The 19,522-nt window shown below is 43.6% G+C and overlaps 1 protein-coding gene across 1 annotated transcript in view; it reads right to left on the reverse strand.

Annotated features, from left to right (window-relative positions):
- The window catches only part of HisCl1 (Histamine-gated chloride channel subunit 1), a 511,142-nt gene that overhangs the window by 426,150 nt on the left and 65,470 nt on the right, over positions 1–19,522 (reverse strand). The gene's annotated exons all lie outside the window — the stretch shown is intronic.

The following is a 19,522-nucleotide window of genomic DNA, read 5'->3' on the forward strand; positions in this document are numbered from 1 at the left end:
GGAGATCCTGATTTTGAGACTGAATGAACTGAGAGCAACAATCGTATTACCTGGCCAGTGATTTGTGCGTATTTATGGCAGAAAATATCTTTAATCACATTTTCTGTCTCAAGCAAAACAAACCAAGGCTTAAAAATATCACGTCAATACTGTACTCTCAGAATAGAATAGGCCTATCATGAAGGAAAATCCATTCAAAATTGTACAGACTACAATGGCTCATGTCTTACCAAAGTATTTGACTCAGATAAGTTGAAATTCCTCAAATCAGTAAGTCGTTATAGCAACGACTTTAGAGAATAGCTTCCCTTCTAGAATTTCTCCATCTAAAACTTGAATAATGTACCGGAGTTGTGGCGCGGCTCGTGGTGGATCAAGCACTTAGCGGGCCTTTTCAGACATTAGGAGATTCAGTTTTTAAACATGGCTGCCGCCACGTTCTATTTTTTGAAGTTTTACTCAGTAGATACTCAACAGTTGGGGGTTATTGTTGTAGCATGGTGATACATTATTCGCACTTGAGAAAAACCTTAAATTGCATCAGTAGACTAAGCGCCATTTCTTCAAGAAAATCTATGTAGTGCGAATATAAAAATGTTGAAATTTGGTGAGAAAGTACAATCTATTATCCTGCAACACCAGTAATACCATATTTAGCAAAATTATGTTCGCTCGAATTTACACATAGAACCAAATTTAAACGCGATTATCTCGCAACCAACTTTTGGCGCTTGGTCTAGTGATGCATAACGGCATCCAATTAAGGCTGTAATATCTCACCCCTTCTTGTTCATTGTTTACATGGATCATCTAATAAAAGGCATAAAGTGATAGGAAGAGTTTAAGTTAGGCGGAAATGTAGTAAGCAGTTTGGCCTATTCTAATAATTTCGTCTTAAAAGCAGACTGTGTTGAAAGCCTGCAATCTTATATATTCGGACAAGAAATAGTGCAGTGAGTGAAAATGAAAAAATGAAAATTTGCATTTCAAGGCTAGAGTAATGTTAGAAGGGAAGAAAGCTAAGAAATCTGAATGTCAGGTTGGAATATAAAACCGGAACAGATAGATCATTTCAAAGATTTTAAGATGTGTATTATCTCAGGACAATAGTATATTAAATGACTTTGAATCAAGTGCAGCGTAGTAAATGCAGTGAGCTCGCAGTTGCAATCAGCAGTATTCTGCAAGAAAGAGGGCAGCTGTCGGATGAAACTATCTGTACACTGGCCTGCTTTCAGACCAACTTTTCTGTAAGGAGTGAAATCTGGGTGGAATCAGGACATGTTATTCATAAATTAGAAGTAACAAATAAGAAGGTAAGGTGAATGATCGCTGGTACAAACAGGTGGGCACAATTGCAGGAGTGCACTCGGTATTAAGAGATAAGCGCTAAGTTAGGAATAAAATCGATAGATGGAGAGGTGCGCATTTACTACCTTTGATTATGGGTCGTGTGAGATGAATGGAGGTGGGTAGTTTACCTAGGAGAATAATGGACTTGGTTATGGGGGATAAGAGAAGTAGAGGGAGACCAAGACGACGATGGACCAATTATTTGAAATTAAGATGCATGGAAATAAACGACGCCACAGAGATAATTTGAAATAAAGTATTGTGGAGGCGTTTAGTGAATTCTAAGAGGCGTGCAGGCTGAACCCTGCAAAGCATAACAGCCTATTATTATTATTATTATTATTATTATTATTATTATTATTATTATTATTATTATTATTATTATTATTATTATTATTATTATTATTATTATTATTATTTTCATTCTTTCATGGATTAAGCCGGTACAGTTTCTGGACTAACTCGGCCGTAGCATGGAGTCATCAGAGGCTAAATTAACAGATAATTACACAGGTATAATACATTTATAGATTGGTCTAGGGTTTCACTGTCTTCTTCACTATTGTCTTTCGCTAATCATTGGATCCCCATGTTGCGAAGACGTCAACTGAAGAGGACTCTTTCCTAGGAAATTTCTCACAAAGTGACAGGTACTCAGGAGCGTTTTAAATCCCTATAGAGATGGATAGAAGTACAATAACTGTGCCTTATGAGATGTGGGGAGTCTTGGGAATGACACTAGTACATGGTAAAACTATTGGATGGCTGGTTACATATAGAAATTTCCACTTCGGTGTTGTTGTTGTTACTGTTATTGCTGTCTACAGACTGTAAGTGTTTGGGCAGGGTGTCTCTGTTTAAAATGCAGTCTTCCTAGCCTTATCAAAAAATATATCTGCTCTGCTGTTACTGATGGTGAAATCTGTTATAACATCTCCGTTCCAAGGGAGTTTGTTGCCTGAGTTTTCAAGCTCTGCTTGTGGTACGTATCTCCAATCGCTAGAGGATGTTGGAAGAATTTTACACTGAAGAGTAAGTTTCTGTTGGACGATATTTTCTATTTGGTCATGTTGATGTTTGTAGTCTGAATTCACTAGATGTGGACAGCCTGATATAATGTGTTTTACTTTACGTTAACCAGGAGCAGCGGCGGCCGTTACCTGATGAAAATAAATTTCTGGTAATTGTGAGTGGCTATAAGCTTGCCTTGAGTTGCTAAGGAAAAGCTTTCTGTTTCTAGCAAACGCTTAGAGCAGGTCGGCCATAAGTGCGGCGCATCCTCGTCCAGCTCATAAGGTACTTCCCATGAAGAGCTTTCTTTCAGCGATGCTGCCTTCATTTGTAGCTGGGTTAGGCACAGGTGATTGTGGTGGTGACAAGTTACACGGTTTATAATTCAGATGAGCCTCAGTGACTGTTTCATGGAGGTTGGAATTCCTCTTTTGGGGCGTGAAAGTACTCACGCAGACTTGCGATGGAGATTTACTCTGAATATAAAGCCCATTCTACTTCTGATCTAGGAAGTTTAAGATGTTCCACTGCATTTACTGTCGAATGAGAAGGAATTCTGTTTTTGTTTGCGATTGCCGGAGATCAGTTTGAGTCATTTAATTACTCCAAATGCACATATGAACAGGGACACGGCGCAGATGTTGACTGCCTTGACAACATGTTTAGCTATAACGTTTGAGGACAGTATTTTCTTCACGTGGGCTGTTTACTGTTCAGTGAAGTTTCTCTTGATATTAGGGTGGTTAATATGGCTGTTCCGTATAAATAACCTAGGTACTTGTACATCTCTTCCTCCCCCATAAGTTCAGTGGCATCTTAACTTTCTTTCTGCTGAGTTTGTTCCTTTGTTTATGGTTTATATTTTGTAATTATTCAAGCCAACTTGCATGCAGATGTCAGATGAAAAGCTACGAATAATTGAGATTAGATACTGAATTTGAGCCTTGGTGGATGTATATAGCATGATATCATCCAGGGGAGTGATTTTGTGTAGTTCTCGTGAGTTAATCTTAACACTAAGCCCATACCCACTTGTATTCAGCAGGTTGGAGAGGGGTTTCAGTGCTATGAAAAACCATAGTGGACTAAGAGCATCCCCCTGGAAAATTTATCAACGAATTATTATTGATTTGATGGTGAGGTTCTTAGCCAACTGAAAGATGAAGTGCATTGTTCCAGCTGCCCATTACTTCTTTCAGAAAGTTGGTAATTGTAGGGCCCATTTTGTGTAGCTGTAAGACATATACAGTATTTGCCCAAGTATGGGGGACAGAGTCAAAGGCGTTTTGATATTCTTTTTTTTTTCATTTTTTTTTTTTTTTTTTTTTTTGCTAGTTGCTTTACGTCGCACCGACACAGATAGGTCTTGTGGCGATGATGGGACAGGAAAGGGCTAGGAGTGGAAAGGAAGCGGCCGTGGCCTTAATTAAGGTACAGCCCCAGCATTTGCCTGGTGTGAAAATGCGAAACCACGGAAAATCATTTTCAGGGCTGCCGACAGTCGGGTTCGAACCTAGTATCTCCCGAATACTGGATACTGGCCGCACTAAAGCGACTGCAGCTATCGAGCTCGGTTTTTGATATTCTATGAAATATGCACATATGTTTCTAGACTCCTGTCGTGCCTATTTAAGAACTACCGCATCAACACTCAATTGCTCCTTACATTCTATGGAGTTGTTTTTACAGCCTTTCTGTTCTTCACCAATGATCTCATTCTGATAGCAATGTTCATCCCTTCTATTGGCGATTACAAATATGAATATATTATAAAGTGTTGGCAGGCATGTTATTGGCTGATACTTGACTGGGTTGTTGAGATTACCATCCTTCGGTCTAAGATACGTAAGGCTCATACAGAGAAATGCAGAGAATGGAGCAGGGTGTTCTGAGAAGTTTTGGAGGTGTAGGGCCAGAAGTTGATGAGACCTGGTGTCTGCCAATTATGAAGTCTCTTCATGATTTGTTTTACTTCAAAGGTGCCATTTGTTTTATATCAGTCATCTTTACCTCCAGTTCTTTGATCTGCGGGGCAATGATATTCAAGGTTTCTGGCTTTGATCTTATAGATGACTACTAGTCATGAACACTTCCTTTGCTGGGCGTGGTCTCAGTTAAATACCTGTTGTGGAACTGATTTTCATTTCTTTGGAATACAGAATTTTGAGTTTTCCTCTCTATGGTTCTTTAATACATCTTGAGGCGTTTCGACAATGCAGCAAATTATTTTTCCCAGTTTCAAGAGCATTCTTTAAAACAGTATTCCCAGGCTTATCGAACTCTTGCCTTGATGGGAGCTTTAGAGTGCGAGAAATTATAGTGTTCAGGCGTTTAACCTCTTAACCCATGTTTGAACTGCTGCAGTAGATTGACGTTTTGACTGATTTAAAACATATTTTTTGGACGTCTTGTGAAGATTGGACTTACTTCCTGTTAGTAAAACAGCAACAAGAGCAGCACAGTTCAAGGCAGTATGGAACTCCATGTAAGACTTATGGTCCTTTAGGTGAATTGTTAGTATAGTCTTGTTGAGCTGTTCGATTATCCTTACAAATTTTCGATATATTTATAGCCTGGGGAAAATGGCTCACTGAATGGGGTCAGAACCAGAACATTCAATTAGGACTTTGCTGAACTCTTCGAATGTTGCAAATTAGTGAGAGCATTTTCTGGAGTATTATCTTCTTGTGTTTCATTAAGTGAAATAGTCACTTTATCAATGGTATCTACCTCTGTAACTAGGTCATTATCGCTGATTAGAGAATATGTATCGAGTCCTTGCAATAATTCTTGCTTTATTCTGTCAAGGAAAGGACCAAGGATCAGATTATTTCTTATTATTGTTCTTTCGCAATTCTACTGTGGGTTTTAGGTTTATATTTATAGTAGAATACTTATAAAGGCCTTGAATAATTGCTGTCTCTAGCCTGCAATTTCTATGTCAAGACGAGTCATTTAAAGATGTCCCAACATCATGAATTCATTCATATGATTTTGCCATTTAATACATTATGTGGGCTTTCCAACACGAATGGTTGTATTCAGCACAAACGCACTCGTATTTGGAGCAGTATTTTCAGTATGGCATTGTGTACCGCTTTCAACTTATCTTGTGCCACTATGAGATTATCGGGTAACCCGGTAGAGTGCAATAGCTTAACATCCGACCATCCTCGGTTCGCATGTTGTCATTTCCAGCGGATGCTTCAGAGATGCCTGGTGTACCCCATACAACGGCATTTTCCAAGGTTTATCTTTAGACTATAAATTTTCTTCAAAATATGTTGTTTTTCATGCCTACAACCAGATAAATCGTTCATTCAGCCGCTCCTCTGGGAACGAAGGCCGTTTGAACACACCTCTAACATGGGGAGACAGTTACTGCAATGCAATTTTGGTCCGCATTATTATTATTATTATTATTATTATTATTATTATCATCATCATCATCATCATCATCGTCCGTTCCTTCGTTCGTTCGTTCGTTCGTTCGTTCGTTCGTTCGTTCGTTCGTTCGTTCGTTCGTTCGTTCGTTCGTAATCTGTTTACCCTCTAGGGTCGGTTTTTCCCTCGGACTCAGCGAGGGATCCCACCTCTACCGCCAAAAGGGCAGTGTCCTGGAGATTCAGACTTTGGGTCGGGGATGAAACTGGGGAGAATGGCCAGTACCTCGCCCAGGCGGCTTCACCTGCTATGCTGAACAGGGGCCTTGTGGAGGGATGGGAGGATTGGATGGGACAGGCAAGGAGGGAAGGAAGCGGCCGTGGCCTTAAGTTAGGTACCATCCCGGCATTTGCCTGGAGGAGAAGTGGGAAACCACGGAAAAACCACTTCCAGGATGGCTGAGGTGGGAATCGAACCCACCTCTACTCAGTTGACCTCCCGAAGCTGAGTGGACCCCTTTCCAGCCCTCGTACCACTTTTTCAAATTTCGTGGCAGAGCCGGGAATCGAACCCGGACCTCCGGGGTGGCAGCTAATCACGCTAACCACTACACCACAGAGGCGGACTTATTATTATTATTATTATTATTATTGTTGTTGTTGTTGTTGTTGTTGTATTCGCGTGGTTTTCTTAGCCTGGATGCGGCTTTTGTTAAGCAGACCCTGCATGGAGGGAGGGTGGCGTTTTCAGTGTGACGTACTACGTTTAAGTGTAGTGGAGGAACGTGTTATGTGTAAGTTGTTGTGAAAAACGAATAACTAGCCCCAAACAATTCGAGTTAATCCGCGGATAAAATTCCACTGCCCGACCAGAAATCGAACTCAAGGTTCCTCAGACCGAAGATCAGCTCACCGACACGCAGGATTGAAGCTCTATATTCTCATTATGATGAGCTCGTATGGCTTCTCCTACGAAAGAAAAATCTGAGTTGACGTCGCCTGGGTTGGCGCGAGCATAAATTTCGACGTTTCACCCTCGCCAGCCTGTAGCACCACCTTAGTGTAATCCGCGAGCCGGTGGTTGGCATACCTCTTACCAATCGGTGTATATTACGCATTTAAAGTATTTGCTCATCACATTGACACACTTACGTTCAGAATTCACTGAAATTTTAATCAATATAAACCAAACCAAACCAAACCACATGGCGCAACAGCCCCAAAGGGTCTTGGCCTACCAAGCGACCACTGCTCAGCCCGGAGGCCTGCAGATTTTGAGGTGTCGTGTGGTCAGCGCAGCGAATCCTCTCGGCCGTTATTCTTGACTTTCTTGACCGGGGCCGCCGTTTCACAGTCAGGTAGCTCCTCAATTCTAATCACGCAGGCTGAGTAGACCAAAACCAACCCTCAGATCCAGGTAAAAATCCCTGACCTGGCCGGGAATCGAACCCGGGGCCTCCGAGTAAAAAAGCAGGCACACTACCCGTACACCGCGGGGACGGGTGCTTTAATCAATATACTTTTCCAAAATATTTCCTTTTACAACTCCATCCCTTTATAATAACCGTATATTCATCCTGAGTCAGATTGCGCCACACATAAAATGAAGATGAAAAATCTATCCCATTCAAACTTCAGAAAATATGCATATTGAAGAAAATTTAATGTTTATGTTATCCAGGGAAATTTTGAGTGGTCCGCCTCTGTGGTGTAGTGGTTAGTGTGATTATCTGCCACCCCCGGAGGCCCGGGTTCGATTCCCGGCTCTACCACGAAATTTGAAAAGTGGTACGACGGCTGGGACGGGGTCCACTCAGCCTCGGGAGGTCAACTGAGTAGAGGTGGGTTCGATTCCCACCTCAGCCATCCTGGAAGTGGTTTTCCGTGGTTTCCCACTTCTCCTCCAGGCAAATGCCGGGATGTACCTAACTTAAGGCTACGACCGCTTCCTTCCCTCTTCCTTGTCTGTCCCTTCCAATCTTCCCATCCTCCCGCAAGGCCCCTGTTGAGTATAGCAGGTGAGGCCTCCTGGGCGAGGTACTGGTCAAACTCCCCAGTTGTATCCCCTTATCCAGAGCCTGAAGCTCCAGGACACTGCCCTTGAGGCGGTAGAGGTGGGATCCCTCGCTGAGTCCGAGGAAAAAACCGACCCTGGAGGGTAAGCAGATTAAGAAACAAAGAGAAATTTTGAGTGGATACGGCAAATGCATTCCGCAAAACTGCAGTACGCAGGTAATTTCAAGTAAATAGCCTTATACGATTCAATGAAACTTTTAACAGAATAATGAAAAAGTTAAAAGGTGCATGGATTTTAGTGCCGGAAGGGTCCGAGGACACCTTCGGCTGGCCAGGTGCAGGTCTTCTGGATGTAACGCCCGTAGGCAACTTGCGCATGGTGATGAGGATGAGACGGTGATGAAGACAACACACACACAGCTCCCGTACCAGCGGAGTTAATCAATGATGGTTAAAATTCCTAACCTTGCCGGGAATCGAACCCGGGGCCCCTGCGACCTAAATCTAGAATGCTAACCATTTAGCCATGGACCGGCCAACAGAATTATGACAGTATATTATATGTTGTCTCAAAATTTAACACAAAATACCTTGGTAAATAAATAATGATAGTTTTATGTCTAGATTTAGGTTTGTGTCAGCTGGCCCTAGTTCATAACGTCCATCACTCCATGCGAGCTTCATTTATTCCCAAGATAGCACATGTAAACAATTGTATTTACTACCAAAATGCAAACAATCCAGGAAGAAAATCTCCCCAAGGGTGCTGTCATCTAACAGAAAAATTAGCAGAAAATGTGTTCTAGCAGTTATTGCCGGTAAAGTAGACCTTTAGCGACTCTCACTCGAGTATATTATCTAACTGAAGCTCTATGCAGGGTGAGTTTCCCCTCTACGGCAAAACGCAATGTGATGGCTACGATGAAAAGGAGAATAGCAAGCCAGGATGTATGGACCAATACACAATTAAAAGCCAAGCAAATCCCAGGGCACAACAGTCCTGATGGGCCTTGGCCTGCCAAGCAACCACTGCTCAGCCCAAAGACCAGAAAATAACGTTGTGTCACGTAGTCAGTACGAAGAATCATCCCGCACGTTATAGTTTGCTTTCTCAACCTGTGTCGCCACCTCACCATCAGATAGCTCTTCAGTTGTAATCACGTTGGCTGATTGGACCTCGAGTGGACGGAAAGGTCACGTACATACTCACTCATCACACTTACGATTAAATAGCGTATGTTATGAGTGTTATTAAGGACTGTCAGTTGCTTTAGTGTCATCAGGTAGGCCTGGGTGCGAACTAGCAGTGTGCAGTTGTAGTAAGAAAACGGTAGTGAACTGAGCTATTCATGTTGGCATAGTTATATTCCTTATCACCACCCGAATCAACTCCTTACTTTTTGCCATAAGGAAGAACTCACAGAGTATAAATAGATTACAATGCCCGGAAATATTATATTGCCAGTCAGACACCCAATGTGAGTGCCAGGTGATGCTCCTTCAACCCATGCATCTCGGGCGGATCGAATCAACGATTTTAGGCAAAAACAACTGAGCCATCAACTATTCTATAGATCTATCCTTATTAATTTATAATACTATTTTATGCAGATCCGGGATAGTATCTGACAAGATGAATCTGTTGAACGAATTTTGGAATTTCAGAACCAAGAATGAAATCGCTCTATGAAGTTTCTTAAGGAAACAGCAGGAAGCTAAGAAATGTACGCATATTTATACCAAAGCACATGGATATTAAATTACCTTTTTTCTACTTGCATGACCATTCATTACTCCCAGTCGGAAAAATTATCAAATGAATTAGCAATTCGAAAATTATTATTAACTAATTCATTATTGTTGCTTGTGTCTTTACGTCGCACCGACACAGATAGGTCTTATGGAGACGATGGGATAGGAAACGCCTGGGAGTTGGAAGGAAGCGGCCGTGGCCTTAATTGGATGCAGTTATGCATCATTAGACCAAGCGCCACATTCCTCACATTGCGCGCGGATGACAGCGAGGGAGCTCGCGTTTTCGATAGTGCTGACATTTTTACGTGGTGATACATTGAGTGGTTTATCAAGTGACGGAGTTCAGCGATCTCTCAAGTACTTCCAAAAGTAAGGAGAAGGACAACGCTACTAATGCAGCTTGCTAAGAAGGTTGCGTCTGAGAATCATTCTCTAGAATTTGATGGTGAATCTCAGGAGGTAAATCTAAATAAGTCAAGACAGGGACGACCACGGGAAAGTAGAGTTCCCTTTCACCAGTCATTAATAGCTTTGTGGCCAAAAGGAAAACCTATCTCTGAAGCCAAACTAAGAAACTTTGGTTCGCTGTTGCTCCTAATACCTGCAGATGCCAAACAATTTTACCAGAATCTTCAAGCAGATTCTGACATCGTGGATGACGTAGATGGATTTAATGGAGATCCTGATTTTGAGACTGAATGAACTGAGAGCAACAATCTTATTACCTGTCCAGATATTTGAGTGTATTTATGGGAGAAAATATCTTTAATCACATTTTCTGTCTCAAGCAGAACAAAACTTACCCATAGGCTTAAAAATATCACGTCAATACTGTACTCTCAGAATATCGTGAAGGAAAATCCATTTAAAAATTGTATAGACTACAATGGCTCATGTCTTACCATTTGTATTTGACTCAGATAAGTTGACATTCCTCAAATCAGTAAGTCGTTATAGCAAAGACTTTAGAGAATAACTTCCCATCTAGAATTTCTCCAGCCGGGCTGAGTGGCTCAGACGGTTGAGGCGCTGGCTTTCTGACCCCAACTTGTCAGGTTCGCTCCTGGCTCAGTCCGGTGGTATTTGAAGGTGCTCAAATACGTCAGCCTCGTGTCGGTAGATTTACTGGCACGTAAAAGAACTCCTGCGGGACTAAATTCCGGCACTTCGGCGTCTCCGAAAACCGTAAAAGTAGTTAGTGGGTCGTAAAGCAAATAACATTATTAGAACTTCTCTATCTAAAACTTGAATAATGTACCGGAGTTGTGGCGCGGCTCGTGGTGGATCAAGCACTTAGCAGGCCTTTTCAGACAGTAGGAGATTCGGTTTTTAATCATGGCTGCCGCCAAATACCATATTTAGCAAAATTATGTTCGCTCGAATTTACACATAGAACCAAATTTAAACGCGATTATCTCGCAACCAACTTTTGGCGCTTGGTCTAGTGATGCATAACGGCATCCAATTAAGGAACAGCCCCAAAATTTTGCTGGTGTGAAAATCGGAAACCACCGAAAACCATCTTCAGGGCTTCCGACAGTGGCATTCGAACCCACTATCTCCCGGATGCAAGCTCACAGCCGCGCGTCCCTAACCTCACGGCCAACTCGCCCAGTGACTAATTAGCCAGTTTGTAGCTGAAGACTCCTCACATTCCATTCGAATCAAGAAGAAATTCTAAATTTATTAAGTTTTTAAAACTTTTAGCTGTAGCATAAATCAAACTTAACGAATACATTTAATGTTGAGTGGGCCTAGATATTAATTGAATGATTTCAAAAACTTGTAGTAACTCCGTAAGTAGTATCGACTGGAGTTCACCGATATGCTCACCCTATGAATTCATCTGTCAATCCACCTCAGTTTAGCATTAAATTACATTTCCTACCATATACCGGATTTGGTTCACTAGTCCCTTATTTGTTCGGAGATAGGCAACCCAAATAACGCATATAACCTAAAGATCCTTATTTTATTTTATTTTTTTTGCTAGGGGATTTACGTCGCACCGACACAGGTAGGTCTTATGGCGACGACCTTATAATTTAGTTTTATGAAAACAAAGTAGGGATCCCTCGCTGAGTCCGAGTGAAAAACCGACGCTGGAGGGTAAACAGATAAAGAAGAAGAAGAAGAACACAAAGTAACTTGCAATTTCTCCTTATGGTCAATAAGACTCTCCCCTATCTGTGTGTAATCACTGTAAACTGATCCATATACCCAGCAAAGGAGAAACTACTATGCACAATTCCGCGCCAAATATTAAGGACCATTCTGCAAACATGTAATTTATTGCGCCTTGAAATAACACAGGTACCCGTAATAGGATGGAATTAATAGGTTATGCCACGTGCTCTGTAATTTAGGGAAGTTAAATGAACACTAAACATTCAATGAAGACTTTGACACGTATGTTAAATTTCGAGGTGGAACGGCCGTACTTAAGGAATAAACTCTAGCATTCTTCACGGTTTTTGACTTCGTTGCTGAATCTGTTTAGGGCTGGAGCACAAGGTGTGTGAGTATCGGTAGCGTAGTGGTTCGAATCCAGCATAAAGCAAATTTTGTGGACGACATAGGTGCTCCATGTTAGCGGGGATGCAATAATAATCAATACTTTTTGCTATTGGTTTAAATGAGTGCGCTCTGATTTGGCGTCTTTCGCCTAACGGTGGGTGGGTGGGAGAAGGAATGGGAAGAAAATCAGCCTTGGTCTTTTATTAAGGTACCGCCCGGCATTCGCCTGGTGGTGACAATGGGAAACCGAGGATAACCATTTTCAGGACGGCCAAGCATGGTATTCGAATCCACAACCTATCGAATCCAACGCACACAAATAATAACCTACACCTACTAGGTCACATCACAACATATTAATTCCTCACTATGTGTTCCTATTGAGAGTACATTGAATAATTGCTAATTTGTGAAGAAATTAGGCCGAGTCCTCTGTGGTGTAGTGGTTAGTATGATTAGCTGTCACCCCAGCAGGCCCGGGCTAGATTCCTGTCTCTGCCATGAAATTTGAAAAGTTGTATGAGAGCTGGTACGGAGCCCACTAAGCCTCGGGAGGTCAACTGAGTAGAGGTGTTTCGATTCCCACCTCAGCCATCCTCAAAGCGGCTTTCCGCGCTTTCCCACTTCTCCTCCAGCCAAATGCCAGGATGATAAGGCAACGGTCGCTTCCTTCCCTCTTCCTTGCCTACCCCTTCTAATCTTCCCATTCCCCCACAAGGCCCCTGTTCAGCATAGCAGGTGAGGCCGCCTCCCCAGTTTTATCCCCGACCCAAAGTCTCATGCTCAAGGAAACCGACCTTGATGCGGTAGAGGTGGGATCCTTCGCTGAGTCCGAGGGAAAAACTAACTCTGAAGGGTAAACGGATTAAGAAAGAAAGAGTCCGCCTCTGTGATGTAGTGGTTAGTGTGATTTTCTGCCATCCCCGGAGGCCCGGGTTCGATTCCCGGCTCTGCCACGAAATTTGAAAAGTGGTACGAGGGCTGGAAAGGGGTCCACTCGGCCTCGGGAGGTCAAATGAGTAGAGGTGGGTTCGATTCCCACCTCAGCCATCCTGGATGTGGTTTTCCGTGGTTTTCCACTTATCCTCCAGGCAAATGCCGGGATGGTACCTTACTTAAGGCCACGGCCGCTTCCTTCCCTCTTCCTTGTCTATCCCTTCCAATCTTCCTATTCCCCCACAAGGCCCCTGTTTAACATAGCAGGTGCGGCTGCCTGAGCGAGGTATTGGTCATTCTCCCCAGTTGTATCCCAGTCCAATGTTTCACGCTCCAGGACACTGCCCTTGAGGCGGTAGAGGTGGGATCCCTCGCTGAGTCCGAGGGAAAAACCAACCCTGGAGGGTAAACAGATTATGAAGAAGAAAAAGAAGAAAGAAAGAATGAAACAAACAAACAAACAAACAAAGACGTAAGGTCGAATTAAAATGTATGCAACATGCTCTGTAATGGTTAAAAGTTAAAATGAACACTGTAAAGTGGTCGATATTTCGACCACTTGTTACTCTGAATGCGCAGGGTACTACATCCTACCTACAGACCATCACGTCGTAGTCCAACCAGGTTACGTACAATCGCATTAAAACGGCCCTTTTCAGGACCAAATAAAAACTCATTCTTTGAAACAGGATGATATGCGGCCATATTACAGTCGCTGTAAACGGCGTTAATCGAAAAAAAAAAACGTACCAGCCTCTGATGCTAATTTACTACCACACAGCTTGTCTAATGCAACAGCAGTGACGCGTGGTTTAGCAACCATAGCTACCGTGAACCTCAATACAAGGGCAGAACGCTGTAGTCCTTATAGACACTTCCTGTCCAAACGTAAGATCGTGTTATTCGCAGTTGTGATCGTTTTCCATATTCATTATAGTTTAAATAATAGAAATAACACTGTTGTTAATTATTTCTATCATATTCGCGAGCATTATATAAACGGTACGGTTGTGCTAAGGCCATAAAGAAGCAGCCACAAATGTTTTTCGGATGACTATGATATGCGCGTTAGTTGGGTTACCTACCTCCGAAAAAATAAGGGGCTGGTGAACTACCTAGTATATACCATGTGGTTCACCATCCCCGTATTTGTTCGGAGCCAGGAAACCCAAATAACGCGTATAACCTAAAGAACCTTATAATTAATTTGATGAACACCAAATAACTTGAAATTTCTCCCAATGGTCAATAAGGCCCTCCCCTACCTGTGTGTCATCATTGTAAATTGATCCATGGACCTAGCAGAGGAAAAAATATTATGAACAATCCAGCGCCAAATACTAGGGACCATTCTGCAAACATGCGATTTATTGCGCCTCGAAATAACACAGGTACGATTGAATTAATATCTTATGCCACGTGTTCTGTAACGTAAGAAAGTTAAATGAGCACTGTACACCTTCATTGAAGACTGACCAAACCAAAAAAAAAAACCAAACCAAACTCCATGGCACTACAGACCTTGAAGGGCCTTTTCCTACCAAGTGACCGCTGCTCAGCCCGAAGGCCTGCAGATTACGAAGTGCCGTGTGGTCAGCACGACGAATCCTCTCGGCCGTTATTCTTGGCTTTCTATACCGGGGCCGCTATCTCACCGTCAGATAGCTCCTCAATTCTAATCACGTAGGCTGAGTGGACCTCGAACCAGCCCTCAGGTGCAGGTAAAAATCCCTGACCTGGCCGGAAATCGAACCCGGGGCCTCCGGGTAAGAGGCAGGCACGCTACCCCTACACCACGGAGCCGGCGTTGAAGACTGACACGTATGTTAAATTTCTAGGTGGAACGGCCGTTAAGTACTATACCTTTAGCAGGCATCGTGTGTGCTGACTTCGTGGCTGAATCGGTTAAGGGCAGGAGAATAAGATGTGTGAGTATCGGCAGCGAATTTGTTGGAATACAGTATGAGGCGAATATTCTGAACAAAAGAGGTGCTCTATTTTAGCGGCGATACAATGTTAATCAGTATTTCTTTGCTATTGGTTTTAAGGTGTACGCTCTGATTTGGCGCCTTTCCTCTAAGGATAGGTGCGGGAAGGATTGAGAAGGAAATCGGCCTCAGTCTTCTATTAAGGCACCGTCCCGGAATTCGCCTGGTGGTGAAAAAGGGAAATCGAGGAAAACCGTTGAAACCCGCTTTCAGGATGGTCAGCATGGTATTCGAATCCACAAACAGCCGAATCCAGCGCGCACAAATAATAACCCACACCTGCAATGTCACATCACATCACTTATTCTTTTCCTCGCGATGGATTGCTATAAAGAGTACGTTGAAATGTTGCTAATTGTGGAGAAAGTACCGTCGAATTAAAATGTATGCCACGTGCTCCGTAATGGTAAAAAGTTGAATGAATACTGTGAAGTCCGGCTCTGTGGTGTAGTGGTTAGCTTGATTAGCTGCCACCCCCGGGCCCGGGTTCGATTCCCGGCTCCGCCATGAAATCTGAAAAGTGGTACGAGAGCTGCAACTGGGTCCACTGAGCCTCGGGTGGTCAACTGAGTAGAGGTGGGTTCGATTCCCACCTCAGCGATCCTGGAAGTGGTTTTCCGTGGTTTCCCATTTGTCCTCCAGGCAAATGCCGGGATGGTACCTATTTTAAGGACACGGCCTCTTCCTTCCCTCTTCCTTGTCTATCCTTTCCAGGCCTCCCATTCCCCTACAAGGCCCTTGTTCAGCATAGCAGGTGAGGCCAACCTGGCGAGGTACTGCTCCTACTCCCCAGTTGTATCCCCGACCAAATATCTCACGCTCCAGGACACTGCCCTTGAGGCGGTATATGTGGGATCCCTCGCTGAGTCCAAGGGAAAAACCAACCCTGGAGGGTAAACACATTAAGAAAGAAAGAAAGAAAGAAAGAAAGAAAGATAGATAGATAGATAGATAGATAGATAGATAGAACACTGTAAAGTGGTCAACATTTCAAACACTTGTTACTCTGAATGTCAGCCTTTGTGGTCTAGTGGTTAATATGTTTAGCTGCCACCCCCGGAGTTCCGGGTTCGATTCCCGGCTCTACCACGAAATTTGAAAAGTGATACGAGGGCTGGAACGGGGTCCACTCAGCCTTGGGAGGTTAACTGAGTAGAGGTGGGTTCGATTCCCACCTCAGCCAACCTGGAAGTGGTTTTCCGTTGTTTCCCACTTCTCCTCCAGGCAAATGTCGGGATGGTACCTAACTTAAGGCCGCGGCCGCTTCCTTCCCTCTTCCTTGTCTGTCCCTTCCAATCTTCCCATCCCCCCGCAAGGCCCCTGTTCAGCATAGCAGGTGAGACCGCCTGTGTGAGGTACTGGTCATCCTCCGCAGTTGTATCCCCGACTCAGAATCTGAAACTGCTGCACATTGCCCTTGAAGCGGTAGAGGTGGGATCCCTCGCTGAGTCCGAGTGAAAAACCGAACCTGGAGGGTAAACTGATAAAGAAAAAGAAGAACAGGATGATATATGGCCATATTACAGTCACTGTAAACGGCGTTGGTAAAAAAATGTACCAGCCTGTTCTTCGAATCTACTACCACACACTTTGGGTTATCCATTTGCGTCGATGCCCGGCTTAGCGACCCTCGCTACCGCGAGCCTCGGTGGACTGTTAGCACGTTGTGGTACCTATAGACTCTTCCTGTCCAAACATATGATAGTGTTTTTCGCAGCTGTGATCGTTTTACACATTCATTATAGTTTAAATAATAGAAATAACACTGCCGTTAATGATTTATACTAGGGATGGGCTTAAGCGCAGCTCGAGCAGCTCGAGGTGATGACGTCACAGCTCGATGTAGGCCGAGCAGTACCAACGCCACCTAGATCTAGGCGGCGTTCTCAGTACTCGAGCAGGAGTATGGCCCGCCATCTATGAGTGATTTCCTCGCTCTAAATCAGTTGCATGACAATCTTCTTTGCTCTTTGATGTAAAATACCGCATGTTCGTGGAAATAAAATCAGTTTATATCGAAATATATTGAATTATTAATGACTAATCCACTAGAATTACAAGAATATAATACCAGCCCTATGTGTCCATTGATGCATTTTCGCAACATGCAATATCTACGGATTGTGAGATGTAATTTAGAAAATCCTGAAAGTTCAGTTATATCCGATCGGACTCAGGACTTCCGTTCTGTTAAAATTTCCTTATTATTATCATTATTATTATTATTAGCATATACGGCAGCAAAACAATAATTATAAATTGAATGGATACAAATTAAATGTCGATGGCGCCGTAACACCAATGGTGTATTGTATATAAACACGTCTTCGTGCGTTAGAAATAGTATCTTAGCAGTATAATAAAACTGAAAAATATGTTATTCCAATGATACATCCAATAATCAGAAGAACTAGAAATGGAAGTAGCGACCAAATAACGACAGGAGAAAATCACAGAAATATTATCACTATGCGGAGCTCATCTTCATGTCGAGCAGTCAGTTAAATTTGATAACATCGTCGCCGTAAGACCTATCTGTGTCAGTGCGACGTAAAGCAACTAGCAAAAATAAATTTGATAACAAAAATTTATTCTGGGCATATATGGGTTTAATAAACTGATGCGTCCACTACGACTTGTGGTACGTCTGTTATTCTGCAGAATGATTGCTACTTACTCTACTACAAGTAATGCCGGAATGTGAAGACCAAAGAGAATGAGTGAAGACGGAAATGTGCTCGAGTCACACACACACGTCCTGCTTAGAGCGCATGCAAGCCTACGTCACGAGGGAATTCTGTGCTATTCGATCTTGCTCGACCAAGCTCGACACACCAGTTCGTGACGTCAGCACTCAAGCCTGTTCGAGCAGGCGATCGAGTGGCACGTCCCTAATTTATACCATATTCACGAGCATTATATAAACGGTATGGCTGTACTAAGGCCATGAAGAAGCACGTTCTATTGTTTTTCGGATGATTATGATATACGCGTCCGCCTCTGTGGTGTAGTGGTTAGCGTGATTAGCTGCCAACCCCGGAGGCCCGGGTTCGATTCCCGGCTCTGCCACGGAATTTGAAAAGTGGTATGAGGGCTGGAACGGGGTCCACTCAGCCTCGGGAGGTCAACTGAGTAGAGGTGGGTTCGATTCCCACCTCAGCCATCCTGGAAGTGGTTTTCCGTGGTTTCCCACTTCTCCTCCAGGCGAATGCCGGGATGGTACCTACCATAAGGCCACGGCCGCTTCCTTCCCTCTTCCTTGCCTATCCCTTCCAATCTTCCCATCCCTCCACAAGGCCCCTGTTCAGCACAGCAGGTGAGGCCGCCTGGGCGATGTACTGGTCATTCTCCCCAGTTGTATCCCCGACCAAGAGTCTGAAGCTCCGGGACACTGCCCTTGAGGCGGTAGAGGTGGGATCCCTCGCTGTGTCCGAGGGAAAAGCCGACCCTGGAGGGTAAACAGATGATGATGATATACGCGTTAATTGGGTTACCTTGTTCCTGAAAAATAAGGAGCTGGTGGACGACCCGGTATATACAGTGTCATTCTGCAAATCAAATATCGTTTGCTGCAGCCCAACTAACGTGCACATTGTTATAGGGGTGCTATTCCCCTGCTGCCGTACTGTATGCTACTAATGTTCAGTGAGCACATTTTGCACACGATTCTCCACACTAGCGAAATGTTATATCATCCGTTCACAAAGCATGACGCCTTGAAATCATATAGCAACGTCCTTTTGCCATGTAACTATGATAATGTGTCGTGCCGCGTGACCGGGTGTAACGAAGAGGGGAATCAATGCATAAAGCTAGGTAACAGTGCAGTAATTAATGTCCTAAACGCCGAACCAGACTGCGTATGTACGCTGCTCTCGTCGTACTACCAGCATGTATTCAGAAGTGTAGCGTAGCGGATGTGGTTAGGCGTTCGCATAGTAGTCGACGGAATGTGCTAGCGGTGGTTCGAAACGTACATACTTCCATTATTTTTGCATCGGTAAGATGTTTGAATATGTAAACACAGGCCCACGTTTGCCACACACAAACAGTAGAGTGACGCTGTTATTCATATTGTGGCCTGCGCATACTCCGCTGGTTAGGGCCTGAATGTAGTGTAATCTCTGCTGTCATTCGGCGTGTTCTCCACAGAGGAATACGTTGACATGCTCCTCATTTATGGGGAAGCAGGACAAAACGCGTGCGAGGCACTACGTCTGTACCAGGAACGGTATCCCGACAGGCGACACTCGGCTGCTATTAAGTTCCGCCGTGTTGAAATACGCCCAAAGACAACAGGTGTGATTACCAACCAGCCAAGAGTCCGCGATAGGCCCGTTACATCGGGTGAAACAGAAGAGGCCGTTCTGGAAGCAGCTCACAATAATCCACACATCAATACAAGGGCGAATGCACGACGGCCTATCATAATCTACCCTCAGTATATGGAGAAAAATAGCGTTACGTACGCAAACAAATTTGGCGATAATTTGACAAATTAGAAGAAGTATGTAAGAAAAAGTAATTCAGTCTATCTGAAGAGTTTCATTGAACTTAGAAATG

Source organism: Anabrus simplex, chromosome 2, assembly GCF_040414725.1.
Source record: "Anabrus simplex isolate iqAnaSimp1 chromosome 2, ASM4041472v1, whole genome shotgun sequence".
Taxonomy (NCBI): Eukaryota; Metazoa; Arthropoda; class Insecta; order Orthoptera; family Tettigoniidae; genus Anabrus; species Anabrus simplex.